The following is a 14,335-nucleotide window of genomic DNA, read 5'->3' as shown; positions in this document are numbered from 1 at the left end:
CTAAGCGATACGTGCGCCCGCGCGATCCGCACGTCGAGCGCGCGCCGCGACGGCCTAGCGTTCGACTTCGTTCTATACGATTTGATGGAAACTGAAGGAAATGTTGCACCCCCCGCGCTCCCGGTTCCGTATGGCTGTAAAATGAAAGCACGAAGGCGGCGCACGTCGTTACAACGCACGTGGAATACATCGACAGGCGGTGCGGAGCAGCGCGAACGAGCGAACGGGTGAGCACGGTGACGAAACGTGTGTGCGGACGACGTAAGGAAAATTGCAATTTCTTAAATGAGATCTCGACCCGCCTCGAAACGTCGTTCCTTCGAGATTTACTGCGAGTTACTGGTAGATCCGCGCGCTACGCGAAATGCACTCGACGGGTACAAGTAATATTAACGCGAAGTCGCCGTTGGGGTAGCCATAGGACTTTAACGAGAGCAATTATGCAAAAGCATGTCGCAAGAGTCATTTGAATACTATAATATAATATAATATAATACTATAATATAACGTAGTCGTAATCATACGTATTATACGTTTACGGTATTTATGTACATTTATCTTTAACAAGAATTTATTTCCCCGAAGTTGCCGCATGAGTTACATCAATTTACGTTAACCAATCCATTAGTCGATTTACCAATAGACATTTTTCACTGCCAAATATGTCCAGTCTAATTTTGTTGTAAAGAAATGGAAAGATAAGGATTCAGTTACGTTCGCAGCAATATCTAAACCGATTTCCATACAAATACAATGACATTTAGATGCAGTCCTCACTGCGAACGAATACAAAAACGCACAAGAACAGTTGATAACATAGCGAGCAGAGAAAATATCGTTCAGCCACAGCTAAAACTAATTATACTCTACTCGGATATTATATTAGTTTCCAACGCAGAGCGTCAACGGAACGGCATGCGTCGCCTTCACGTACGAGCATGAGAGTGGAGCGCACGCCGCAACGCATGCAACGGGAAAGTTAGACGGCGCACTTTGTCGTGCCCGGCTAATTGCAAATTACTGTCTTGCGTACCAGACCGACCGCAACGATACGCGTTCGATACGCATCTCTTCCGCTCTCGTAATTGCATACAAATGATTGGCCAGAAAATGCACGCGCCCATAATATCCAGGCGCGTCACGTCGGCCGCGTTAAAACCGATGTTCCAAGCCGCACTCGAGCGTCGCGAATCCACGCGCTCGGCGTGTTCGGCATCGGGAGAGTGCGAGTTATTTTAATTTCCCATACCGCTATGCCGGCTAATGCGCGCCACCCAATTTCGACGCGCGTCTCTTAATTTATCTTCCACGCTGGTAAAAAAAAGATATAAAAGAATAATTAGTCGGAGACTAATTGTGCTAAAAATTCACGTATGTGTATTGCCTGCGCGATTTGCGATTCCCGTTAAAATCAGACGTATTTTTTGTCGCAGTGTGTACTTTCAGTGTTACGTATCTGGATGATCATGATTGGATTAATCTCTCAAGAGAGATGAGAGACAGAGACAGAGGGAGAGAAAAATATGAAAAAGACATAGAGAGCGTCTTTTTAACGTAATTAAAAATCAGTCCCTTGAGACTCCTTCGACGTGCAAATCAAATCAAAGCATAGACGTTTTCCGCGGTTCCACGTTGTCGCTCGTGCTATCAGTCAGAAATCCCGATATTCGACGAAAACTCGCGGGAGGCGACAGCCTCGCTCGACGCGCGGAAGCTGTTCCCATTAAAGAGATTTCACCGAAGACTGCATCCCCATCCAACCTTCCTCTCTCTTTTTCTCTTTCTCTCTCGCTCTTTGCTCTGTGCTGGGCAAACCCTTTATGCCGACGATTTTGTTCTACGTGCGTACCCGCGCGCGCGCATTCACGCAATCTTTTTTCGCGTCCCTTTTTACCTGTCCCCTTTTTATTCCGTCGGCGAGAAAGCCGCGAGCGGGATTAAATACCCGCGTTAATCCGATTCGCTGTAAATGTTTTCGAGCGTGACCATCTCCGTCTCTTCCCACCCTCTGTCGCTCTTCCTCCAGCGTTTTTTTCCCTTTCGCTTGTCTCTCTTTCGCTTTATCCCCATCTCCTTTTATCCCCCATCGGAGTTTTTTGTCGAGGGGCTTTCTCGCCGCGAGCTTGCAGATGCCTCGTGCATGGGGCTTACATTTACGGGGGTGTATGCGCGCGGTTTGAAGCCCCGCGTTAACAGAGGGTTGCATGATAACGTCGTCGTCGCGAGCGAGGAGAGGAGGAGCAAATTCGCAGGTTGAAAATGTCTCCTCCTGCCTTCTCCCGCCTTTCCTCTCTCACATATATTACTCCGCTTTCCCGGACTTCTCCCTCTTCCCCTCTCTCTTTCTCTCCCCACCCTATAATCTCGGTCACCGTTCTAAATTTATTCATAGCCCGGCTAACCCTGTTACGGCATATTTTACTTACCGCGAGGGCGGCAGCCACAAGCGAGGGGTCCTTCTATACCCCTGACACTCTTCTAAACGCACGGTATATCGATGGCATCATCTCGTAGCCATACCAACGCTTAGGTGAGAACTCTGTTCGTTAGACACGTGTCATCATAGATTTTTGGATCTTTGTTTAATATTTGAAGAAACCATTGCACATGCAAGTGTGCGCCTTTCTCAGAAAACAAATCTACATTATTTCAATATTATCCAAAGATATCGTTGAAGAAAGTTAAACTTTTAACAATATCGTCAAGATTATAACAAATAAAAATACCCGAAATCCCTCAACATCGCACAGCCGAAAATCTTGTCTTACTTCGCAAATTGGTAGTTTGTGCCGTACTCTTAATGCTACCGGGGGAAAACGCGATCCAAGGTGTACCGAAAGTTTTTCTGCTACGGGGATTCAAACGAGTTGAATCGAGACGAGCTCGTACTCTTCGAACTGGCGGAATCTGGCGAGCGGTGTGAATCCAATCGCAGCCGGAATCGTGCATAACTTTACTCACCGTGGGGCTAACTCCCGATGACGTCGTCACTGCATCCAATTCGCGTCGAACGTAATCCCTGCAACACACAGACGCGCACACGGCGAACGTTAGTCGGATCGTCGGAAATAGAAACGGCGACGATGGAGTCGAGTGGACTGCCGTGGGAGTGGAGTACAGTTCGCCCTCTTGGACTGTGCGCGCACGTGGTGAAACGAGGCCGAATGAAGACTCGCAAGGAAGAAACTCCCGCTCGCGATATGGCGCTCCGCGCCGTAACTCGAGAAAAGGAAATTACTCGGGCGAGCAAATCCACGAATTGATACGTAAGAGCGGATATTACCGGCGCGATCTAAATATTTCTCGCGCCTCATTCTCTTCCGCGTTTCAGCATAACGTTTCTCGTAATGTTTCACGGATCGCAGCCGGCGACGGTTAAACGAGCTTTCAAGAGTCCACGGCATCAATGTAACATGGCCAGGAGAAAGCGAGTGATTCAAGATCTCGCAGGGGGATGCAATAATGGTCCCACGTGTAATACTCGTAATACGCAAATATGAGTCGACGCATATTCAACGTTGTTATAATAAACAATTCGGTGATCGTTAGCGAGCATAATAGTAAACTCGACTATCAAGCACTGTCGATGATCATTGACGAACGCAATATCTGGCAAACTTGATCGCTGACGTCCACTAACATCCGTGACCTGGCAGACTCAATTATCAGGTCTCTGCAGGATGCGCGTGACGCGATTGCAAAAATCTCAGGACGTGTTTGCTCGGGTTTGCGATTTACGGGCGCAGCCTTCGACAAGGTCAGCTACGTTCGTCCTCGTTTCTTAGCTTATCCCGGAGGGTGGAAGACGGTGTATTCCCGTAAGCCTGCATACGCCAGGTGTCAACTCGCGGCGGGATGCGAGATCTTCGTCGTCGTCGTCGTCGTCGTCGTCGTCGTCGTCGTCGTCGTCGTGACACGTCCTGCCGTCTGCACGCATCTACATATGTAGATGCTGACGTTGCGATTTGCGCGATAACGTAAACTCGCTTGTCAAAGGACCTAGCGAGTGTAACTGTGCGACGAATAGCGACGGGAGAGAGAGACGAAAAAAGCGGAATCGAGAAAGAGCGAGAGAGAAAGAGAGAGAACAGGCACAGCCGCGGAATCGGTGGAAGGAGAGGGCGAAGGGAAAGAAATACGTCCATGCAGGTCGTATTGTTACATATGTATATGCGCGCACCCGCGTGCAGGCATGATTCCGCGCGCGGAATATGCACACGCATACACACGTGCACGTAACACATATATACGTACGCATGTATGGGGAACAGCCCGTGTCAGGCCGTATACTCGCTGCAACAGACATGTATTATTCAGGTTGACACTTGTGCAATGCCTAGCGAGGGTAGATTCCGCTCTCCCCTTCCCTCCTTCCTATCCACCCCGCTCCACGGACTCGAGGCTGGCCTCGTGGCGAAATAAAAATGCGACAGGAAGGGAATCCGCGGTGTTACCCCGCCGTCGTCTCTGGGAAAGACGTCGACGGTGACGAGGACGACGACAATAGCGCGGCGCGAGTAAGCGCGCGCGCGCTTGACGCACGGGAAGGAAATGTTATTTCTTTAGGACGCTAAGTGACAGCCCGAGGGACATTCGGAGGTATTTACGCCCCTAACGCTGCCGGGGGTGTCCACCGTGTGCGTCGCGACGCGTCTTTAAGGATAGCCTCGCGTAATGGCAGAAACCTTGTAAATTTTCATTGGCGCGCGGTCACGATCGATCATTACCTCTCAATTTTTAAGTAAATGCATTAATTATCAAGTCCGGGTTTAATATCCCGTTCAGGCAACGTGACTGATAGAATATTAATTAAAAATATGATTCAAAGCGGGACGGGTTCGAAAAATTGAAACCTAAAGCGAAACTGACGTTCGATTAAATTTATTTTATTAAAACAAAAAAGATGAAAGAAGGGAGAAAAATTTCCAGATTCGCCGAGGAATCCCACGATCAAACAAACGTGAAACGTCCAGTGAAACGTACTATCCCCCGCTGCCCTTCGGACGAGAACTATAGATGAAGCGATAAGTCTCTCTCCTGGAAAACGCTTGACGTGCAATTCCCGATATAATTCCAGATACATCCGGCTCTCGTACCTCCGCGCTTCATGGTCATTACTTTCTTCCGCGCAAGAAACAATATTCTTCCGCTGGCGGCCATTATTTGCATTGAGTAGACGTTTAAGCGTGCCGGTAGAAAAATGGTGGACGAAGAAAGAAGTGGAAAGGGATAGGGCGAGAAAGAAAGAGAGGAAGAGAGAAAAAGACAGAGAGCGGGAGGGCGGAAGCATTAGTGGTATTGCCATACTATTACTCGCGCCTCTCCTAATAGCCCGCCCATTAAAGATAATGAACGTAAATTATGCGTAACGGACCGCGGTTAAAAAGGTCACTTATATCTACCGTAAAGGCAGAACCGTTCTAAATTGGCTATAGCACTCGCGCTACATGACAATAATATGTACGGATTCCGACTGATGCGCGCGAATAATTTAAAAATTGCAGGGCCACGGTGTGTCGTGCAGAACCTGCACAAACGCGTGTCAGAGAGGAGCGATTTTACAATCGATCGTGCGTGTCTATGTCTTTCTTTGTTTTTGCACGAGAGAAATGTTTCAAAGAGACAAATAAAGCTGCACTAATGCTTTTAATATCCAGGTGCACAAATACACCGCGGTAATTAAAGTTCGGATTAAAACGTCGAGAGCGCACCATCCATTTGTGAGTACAAGCGATTAATAAAAGACCTCGTTAACAACTACCACGATTTGATTCTCCCGTCACTAGCTACGAATTAATAGAGCGTGCACGGGTAATGAAATTGGATCGCTGCGATCAAATATGCGAGTATGAAGGTATTCGCTCATTCATTAAAAAATGTTGATGCATACCTTTTAGATTTCGGATCGTCGGAAAAATTCCTGCTTTTAGCCCGCGAAATAATTGCACAGACCGTACAAGCACGAATTAATATCCAACGTGCGTAGCCAGTTAATACGTTCCCAAAGGGACACTGATAATAATAAACATTGATATATCACGTTCCAACAAATCACAAGTATATAAGCCAGCTTCCCGTTACAATACTTCGCCGCCCTTAAGCGAATCCCTTATCGTCCGCTCGCGTTCGCTTTCGACGAGTTTCCGATCGCCGCAGGACAAGGGGGACGGAAGGGTCGTACAGAAACGAGGTCGTACGGATAAAGTATTTCTTCCACGACTCATTTGCCTTGCGGCAAATTTGTGCTCGCGCGATCCACTCGTCTACCCTCCTCGATTCGAGTCAACTTCGCGCGATCCATCGGATCCCGACCGACGATTCGCGGATTAAAGCGGATTTCCGCGACCTCGCGATAGCATCGTTTCGTACAACCTTTCGGTCTTCTTCCTCCGCCCCTTGGTGCCTCCTCCTCTTGCCGCGCTTCCGATCGGCTTCCGATCTTCTCAAGAGGAAGCAGGAAGAAAGGTTACGCGATAAGGTCGCCGGAATTCCACCCTGCGTCGGTATTGCGCGCCCACTCGTCCCTTCACAATCCCTTGCACGATCCTCCCTTTATCTCCCCGCTCTCTCCGCAACGGCCTTCCTGATTCCCTTCCTGTACTTCCGCTATCTAATGTTTATGGACGAGGAGGCCGATCGCGCTTTAAGCGTTGTCTCGCGAGATTCATTTCCGTCGTCAGGTTGCGCCCTGGATCCGCTGCGCGATAACGACGAGCTTTACAAAACGATCGAAACGATCCGTTACGACGAGCACGGCCGCTCCACGTCGGAGCGACTGGATACACCCGATGCACACAACCGAGTGCATTAATTCAGTCACTGAAGGAGAACTGCACGTCCGAGCGCAATAATTCGTCCGCGCACACCGGCTCATTTACCTTCCAGATCCGAATCTCGAATCCACGAGAAGGAAGATTTGGATCCGTGACCGGTTTCTAAGCGCTCGTGGACGGTCCAGCTTAATTCTGAAATCGCACAAGATTCATTTAATCCTTTCGCTATGGCGGCGCCGGTCGAATAACTATTATCGAGATTACGGTAATGCTCTTTACTTGCTCTTACGCTGTTTCGACTCGTTATGTTAAAGATATAACTTTCCAGGCTTATGCAAGCAAAATATTTACACGAGAACAATATTTAGTTAAACTTTCATTTAGTTTATAGGCCATTTCTCAAGGATGATGATGACTGTAGCTAATGTTAGGGACGAAAGGGTCTCGATATCATACGTGATGGTCCAAAATCATCTATTATAATATGATCGCGAAAGAAACACTTCGAATCTGAAAACACAAAAACGTCGCGAACGCATCGCGCTGTTCCCGCGGGGAAAAAATTCGATTATACATCGTTACATCATACGTCCGTTGTTACGTTTCCATTTCCAGCCGTACGCGCGCACGCGAAATCCGAGATTGGACGTTTCCAGGCGGAATCCGATTTTACAACGGACGACGATGGAGACGCCTCGTCATCAACGTGCACAGCGATCCGCGCGTTTGCGATTGCGGCTCGATTGCGGAACGCGAATACGCGCTCTCGAGAACAGAGGGAGCAGCATCGGAATAAACGGACGAAGTCGCCGGCGAAGACCCCCTGTTTAACCCGGAACCCAGGCAAGAAAGTTGGATACCTCGGTCGTATACGACGAGCGTGCGAGCAAATAAGCGCGGAGGAGACGCAGCCGCGCGGCAGCCGTAATTAAAACCAGCTGCTGTTTACCCGGGGGTAATGAAGGGGCAAACACACAGTTTGTCTCTGTTACTGGGATATCTGCCGCCACCTTCGCCGTCATCCGCGTTCAGATGATACCGCGAGCGGCATGGATCACCGTCTGCTGCCCGTTCGCCGCAACGGACTTAGCTGCGGCAATTCGGGCACGACTTCTCGACTCCGCCGGGACCGTAACGCTTTCGGGAAACTTAGCAGCCGCGCGCGAGCGGCTAACTACTCGAGCTAACGCTTTAAGCCTCTGCCTTTACACGCTCCGACCGACCGTGTACGTATCTCGACATCGCGCCCGAGGATTATTCGCCCCTCGCATGAATATCTGCGAAGCTGTGATCGTTGCCTGTCGAGTATGTGTATATCGATGTGGTAGTTTGAGGGAACAATTAATTAAGATAATTTGCCGAGAAGTATATTTCATGAGTTGCCTTCGGAATCCGAAGTTCGGATATGAACATTTAATGAACATCTTTTTGCTGTGAGAAGTCAATTTTTTATTCCTGCAAATTTTTTATTTTTCCTTTGCAATATTAATGAACCGGTTTTCTTGTGGTTGTGTGAGTTGTCTGCTACGTGTTGCTGAGGAACAAAGGTTGACTGATAAACTGATAATGTACGATGTACATTTTAATGCATTCCGTAATTAGTAAATGGACGGGAAAGGAAAGACAATCTTTTCGCGAGGTGATTAGTCACAGGAACGTGCGCGTGTAACGTATGGATTCTTTTCCGATGTAAATGCGGACTTTTATCCGCGCTAATGCGCGATCTTCGTGAATGCCTAATTGCCGCATCGATCTTCGCTTAAGGTACGATCCCGATGCTCATGCGTGCTCCACGTTAAAGCCACGAAGGCGACGAGCACGTACGCGTATGTATATGTGTACACACACACACACACACACACACACACACACACACACACACACAAAATATATACACAAGACTGGCGGTCCTCTCGAACCGAACGAAACAAGCTAGATCCACCTGATCCCTTGTTCCCCGCCCAAAGAGATTGATATCGGCCGAAAGGGATGATGTAATTTTTGCTCGGCGCGGTTCGCAACCCCTAACGAGAAGAAGGGTCGCTCTCTCGCGAGCGACGATAAATCTTCCATCACCGATTCTACCCACTCTTCCTGTACTGCCTTTAATCTTCCGATAAATGACAAGGATTGTCGATGAAATAATCGTAAACAAATGGTAAGTGCACGCGAGCGCGTTTATTTGAAATTAATTTAGGCCTACCATTTGTTTGCCAAATCATTAATCACTATGGTACACTAAAATCTCCAGAACACATTATATAATCTACTTTTTTTAAATCTGTGCATTAAATCGTATCGCATAAATCTGCTCTCATTTTTTCACACATAATCTTTGCTTTAAATCGAATAGAGAACGCTCCATGGAAAGACGTAGTTTCATCAGAACATAACACACGATAGTTAGCTATCGTGGAAGGAATTCGCAGCGCACACGTAAGGTGCGAACTTGATGACGCGGCTAGAAATTAGCCGATCGTTCATTACTAAATTAATTAATAGCCGTCGTGCTAGCGGTGAGACGTCGTTAACGCGCTGCGTAGCGTTAACGTGCGTACGTATGTACACCGGACGGCGTGTGTCACACAGGTATGCGTGTTAGTGTATCGTACACGTGAGTGTGTTCCACGGGGTGGAATTCGAGCGGTCGCAGAGCCAAGTTCGACGGCTCTAACGCAGATCCGAAGTTGGCTCCTAGCAAGACAATTGGACGTCGGCCATCGTCTTGAGCGACAGCGCAGATGCGGCAAAAATATTCACAATTACGCCCCGCTTAACGCGTCGCCGCGTGAATAATAGACACCCCCGGAGTCCCGGCTACCCCCCGCGTCCTCCCGGTCCTCGTTTCGCTATTACGTCGCTTTTTCGTTCGCCGTCCGGCAACCTCTTCTAGGAAACTAGAAATTGGCACAAGGTTCCGCGCGCCGGCCATCTTACCCAGCTCCACGCTCGCCGTTTACGAATTTTTCTATTTTCGCGCATCGACGCCGCCACCCGACGACCGCCATTCCGGAGCAAAGTTCGCCGTGTATCGCGTTAGCTTTTTGCGGCGTGCACGGTCGCCGGCGCGATTAATGCGCTTCTTGCGCGACTTGTACCGTTTGCATCCTGCTCAAAGAGTTCTGTATAATGCAATTTCTGGTAATTATACTTTCACGTTAATGGCAAAGTGTGATCCAATGGGTGTACTGTATAATCTGTTTTATTTCTCGATCGGTTGGTGCAATACAGAAATATAATAGGAAGCGCAGCTGAGAACAGTATCCGCTAATTCGCCCGTAATCTTTGCACAGGTGTCCTCGCGACGTTGGTTTCCCATCGAGCGATACATCCGGCCGTCCACACAACTTGCATACGTTTGTGTGCACACAAATCGGCCGCAATCGTAGGAAAGGAAAATACGACATGACCAAAGTAGCAAATAGCAATTCGGCGTCCAGTCGATCCAGCGATCGTCGTCGCGGGCGCTATCCGGTTAGATAGCGGATCCGGCGAAATTCCGCGGCGAACACATTATCGGGAAAGCGCTCGTTTTAAAATATACCGGCGGGGCGTGCGGTATTTGCAATTCCGACGAGGAGGACCCGCGGGGTTTGCTATTCGTTTGGAGAGCTCGCCCGATCGCGGCCGCTCGCGGCGAGCGCGCGAGTTGCATAAACACGCCCGAATGCTGCGAAGCGCAGCACGGACGAATGCAGCTGCAGCAGCCGGCGGATGAGCGACCTCGTACGTGACTCCATATCCGGCAATCGTTAAGCTCCGCTCCGAATTGATCGTTACTTCCGATCGAGCGAAACGACGAACCGTCCGAGCCGACGTCTGCCAGCTGGCGAGCGATTTATATCGTGCGATCCGCTCGCAGGAATTTTATAATCGCGTCCGATCACGCCGATGCATTGATAATGATAAGACCGTGTCCAACGATCAATGATTATGCGCTAATAAATGCACATGGTCGCGACTGAGTCAAAGGTCTTGTCAAAGGTCTTGTCAAAGGTCAAGAGATAGAGATCCCAAAGTATTGTTTTGCTCTGAATAAAACTATTGTGAGTGAGCGAAACTAATTGTGAATTAATTCGCGGTGGATGGGTTACATATATGAGGATATCGGATTACGTTAATCTTTCTGATTCCGCTTCATGAAGATAATTCATTGTCCATGATCATACATTTGGATCTTTCGGAGCGAATAACAAGATCTCTTGTGAGGAACGTTTCGAAATCTCGTCGTTCCAAGTTTTAATGAACGAGCACGTCTCCTCGTGCGAACTGTACCGACTCTTAAAAACCGGGTATCTCGCTCTACACGACGAGCGTAATTCTTTTTCGCAATCCCGTTCCGTTCTATCGCGAAACCCATGTTCGAACGTGAACTGCACTCGCCATTGCGCTTCTTCTTGCAACGGTCGTCCTTCTCTTTCCCATCGAAATGTCCGAAATTGGACAAGAGCCAAAAGTAGTCGACCACCGTTCCAAAATGGTGTCCTTCTCTTCTTTATCTTTTCTGCTTTTCTCCGACCCGTATCCAGCCATCAATTTATCCGTCTACCTCGCCCTTTTCTCGTTCTCTCTTCTTCTACCTTTCTCGCAAATGGTTAACCATGAACAATTGATTGTTTACCAATTTCGCTAGCTTTGTTTCATCACTTACCACCAATCATCAAACGTAATTCGATCGACGTGAGAGCAAAAGTAAAATTTCGTTCGCTGTGTCCAATATAACAATATAAAAGAAATATGCATTTTCTAACGTTTGTATAAAAGACCTACTACGATTTGCAATGTTTTATTCAGTAATTTTCAGATTTTTCCATTACTTTTCGTTTTAAGCCAAAAGAAGAGACTCTCATTCTCATCAATTTTGTTTCGAGCCAAAAGAAGAGACCTTCGTTCTTGTCAAAATCTAAGCTACATCTTAAAATAGATGACAAAGAAAGAAAAAAATTTAATACATGGGAAAACAGCCAATATTTTATTTCAAAACGACAAAGCTTTGATAAAATACGAATCATTTTAGATTTCACTGTGAATTTTGAAAGAATTAAATATAATTTAATTTATAGAGCACTTGACATTGGTATTGAACTTTCGAGGGTCGCAATTTGGATAAACAAGAGCACACGGAAATATCGTCGTTGTCGCGATAGCAACAAAATGACGCTGATATGTAGAAATATGCGTTTCCAGCGCATGATAAAAGCCCGATGCAAATTTAAGGCCGCGACGGCGGCGATTTTTTTCTCTGCTTTTTTCAAAAGCCGCAGGACCATGTTAAAATTTACACAATACGTTTTAGCGGTGAATATCAATTGATCCCCATTCCGGATCGGCCTTGGAGCTCTCCAGCTTTCATACGATATTTTATTTCCGATAGGGGTTGTAATACCGAACTACTAACGAGGGTCGGCGACATCGAGTAAAACGTGTTTCGGTTGCGGGTCAACAACCGAAACCAATAATTGGTGAACACAACATCGAAAGAGCCCAACAGCGTATCGGGCGTATTACGCGGAAAAAATAAAGGGGTAAGCTAACAAATACCTATTGTTCCGGAACATAGTATTATTCCACGCGATGTTATCATCGCTTAATACCGTTAGGTATTAATAATATTTAAAACCTGACGGATTGAAATTTTGTTCCTATCGTAATACCCACACATGTTCATTATGTTATAAAAAAACATAAAAAATTTACGCATACTGATGGTATATGTAAATAATATATTCCTACAATTCCGTGACATAAAGCGCGAAGATGTCAGGAAACGTTTCGACGCGGAAGGCACGCATGGACGGGCGAAGAGAAAGACATTGTCTCTCCATGGAAAATACGCAAATGATAGTCGAACACTGGCGGCTCGCAAGATAGGCGAGACGCCAATGTGTTTCAATAAAGTTCGGTATGCATTCTGGAATCGACGAGCGGTTTATGCGCCTTCAGCGAATGGCGCGTTCGCGATAGAATACGTGTATCGAGCTCGGGCGCGCGATGTGCACGCAATGCGCCCGTTTCCGTTTCCCAGACCGCCTGGCTGTGCCGCATGCGTCCGCTCGATGGCAAGAAATTCACGCGGGAGGCCACGAGAAAAATAGCGTCCGGGAGTGAAATATTTCCGCGACTCGCCGCCGCGGAAAATGGAATCTTCGGTGCGTCAAGCGCGCCCGCTTCTCGCGAAATGGCGAATATAAAGCGCGAGCTTTCTCGCAACGTTGCGCAGAATCCGCGCAGATGGGAGAACGCGATACTATGTATTTTCTACGGGATACAGCTGCGACCCTTGCAGCATCGACGTCACTCGCAGATCCTCGGCTGATATTGAAAGATCAATTTTCGAGAGATCGTAAATGCGTCTGCATTTGTATGTGCGCCGCTTCAAGTGTCGGCGATTTTCCAGCCACAATTTTCTTTCCATTAAACGCGCGATATTATATTGTATTTTAAGCTAATCGATATGCTCGGCGTCTCTCCACCACTTGTCGATTTATGACGTTCCTCTGCCCCCTTTCTCCGTGGAGTACACGTGAATTTTGACCCGTGAGCAATTTCCGACAGTCTGCTCGACACCTGCTTTTTATCGTTCGTCGCGCTTTACGCCGTGGCAAAATTTTGCCACCACCTTGGGCGATAAATAAAATGCACCATCGTCTAGACTGGATGTTTCTGTCTCGGCTTTAAAATACTGTACGTGCGATATAGATGCCCTGTCGATGATGACAGCAATTTTTACGGTAAGCGAAGCGAAATGGAAAACAAGCAAAATCGTATTGAAACAAACTGCAAATTGGCTGAGATCCATGCGATATCGATCAGTTCAGTAGTAGCAGTATGAGTAGTTCACATGATGCACGATTACAAAACACATCACTGATCACGACAGTGAAAAATGGCCAAATTAATTCGAGAGAGTCAAAATCGAGCGATTAAGAATATTTTAAAGAAAATTCTCTTGCGCTCGAATTTCCAAATGTATCATTACCCGCGAGGTAGGTTCGTGAATTACCACAAAATATCACATCCGATCGAATTGTACTAAACTCATAATACACGCGCAGCAGTTTCGACGGACGCGAAGGCCGGGAAGAATCCGACGGTAAAACCTTAGGGGTCAACGTCATCGTCAAGTCAATCGGAATGGAGTCAATCATTTGGAGGGTGGTGTGTAAAGGTGAACTTTTACCAATCCGATATTACGGTATATACAACGCGCGTAATCGGATAAACAGTACCCTCCATTATTATTGTTAAAATCAATAAAGCAGTTTCAGCGCATTATTACTATTATAACGTTCGCCAAATCGCATGCGTGTTTGGTGTCGCGACGCCACACACACACGATTGCATTGTTTCGCCGCAATTTTGAGCGAACGCGTAAATCCAAGTACAAGTTTAAAAGTACTCTGACAATATCCCGTGAGAATGTCGAGGAAAAAAGAACCTCCCATAATACGTAGTCGGCCATAAACATGTGTACGAGATTACCTCTTCGGGTAAACCTGCGCGAAATCCTCGTAGTATATGAACTGTTGTCAGAGCACCGGCGGAACTCTTGTACGTGGATT

At 47.3% G+C, this 14,335-nt stretch overlaps 1 protein-coding gene across 4 annotated transcripts in view; it reads right to left on the bottom strand.

Annotated features, from left to right (window-relative positions):
• LOC105280652 overlaps positions 1-14,335 on the bottom strand; it is a 379,732-nt gene that overhangs the window by 318,946 nt on the left and 46,451 nt on the right. For 3 of the 4 annotated variants that reach the window (XM_026969067.1, XM_026969068.1, XM_026969069.1), the window contains exon 1: positions 2,962-3,019. The exons of the other annotated variant lie outside the window; for it this stretch is intronic. The gene's annotated coding sequence lies outside the window, so the exon portion shown is untranslated. Of the gene's footprint in view, positions 1-2,961; positions 3,020-14,335 lie in introns of those variants that run through there. 4 annotated transcript variants of the gene reach the window in all.

Source organism: Ooceraea biroi, chromosome 4 (genome assembly GCF_003672135.1).
Source record: "Ooceraea biroi isolate clonal line C1 chromosome 4, Obir_v5.4, whole genome shotgun sequence".
Lineage (NCBI taxonomy): Eukaryota > Metazoa > Arthropoda > Insecta > Hymenoptera > Formicidae > Ooceraea > Ooceraea biroi.
Note: the sequence above shows the minus strand (reverse complement) of the source record. Positions and strands in the feature narration are given on the sequence as shown.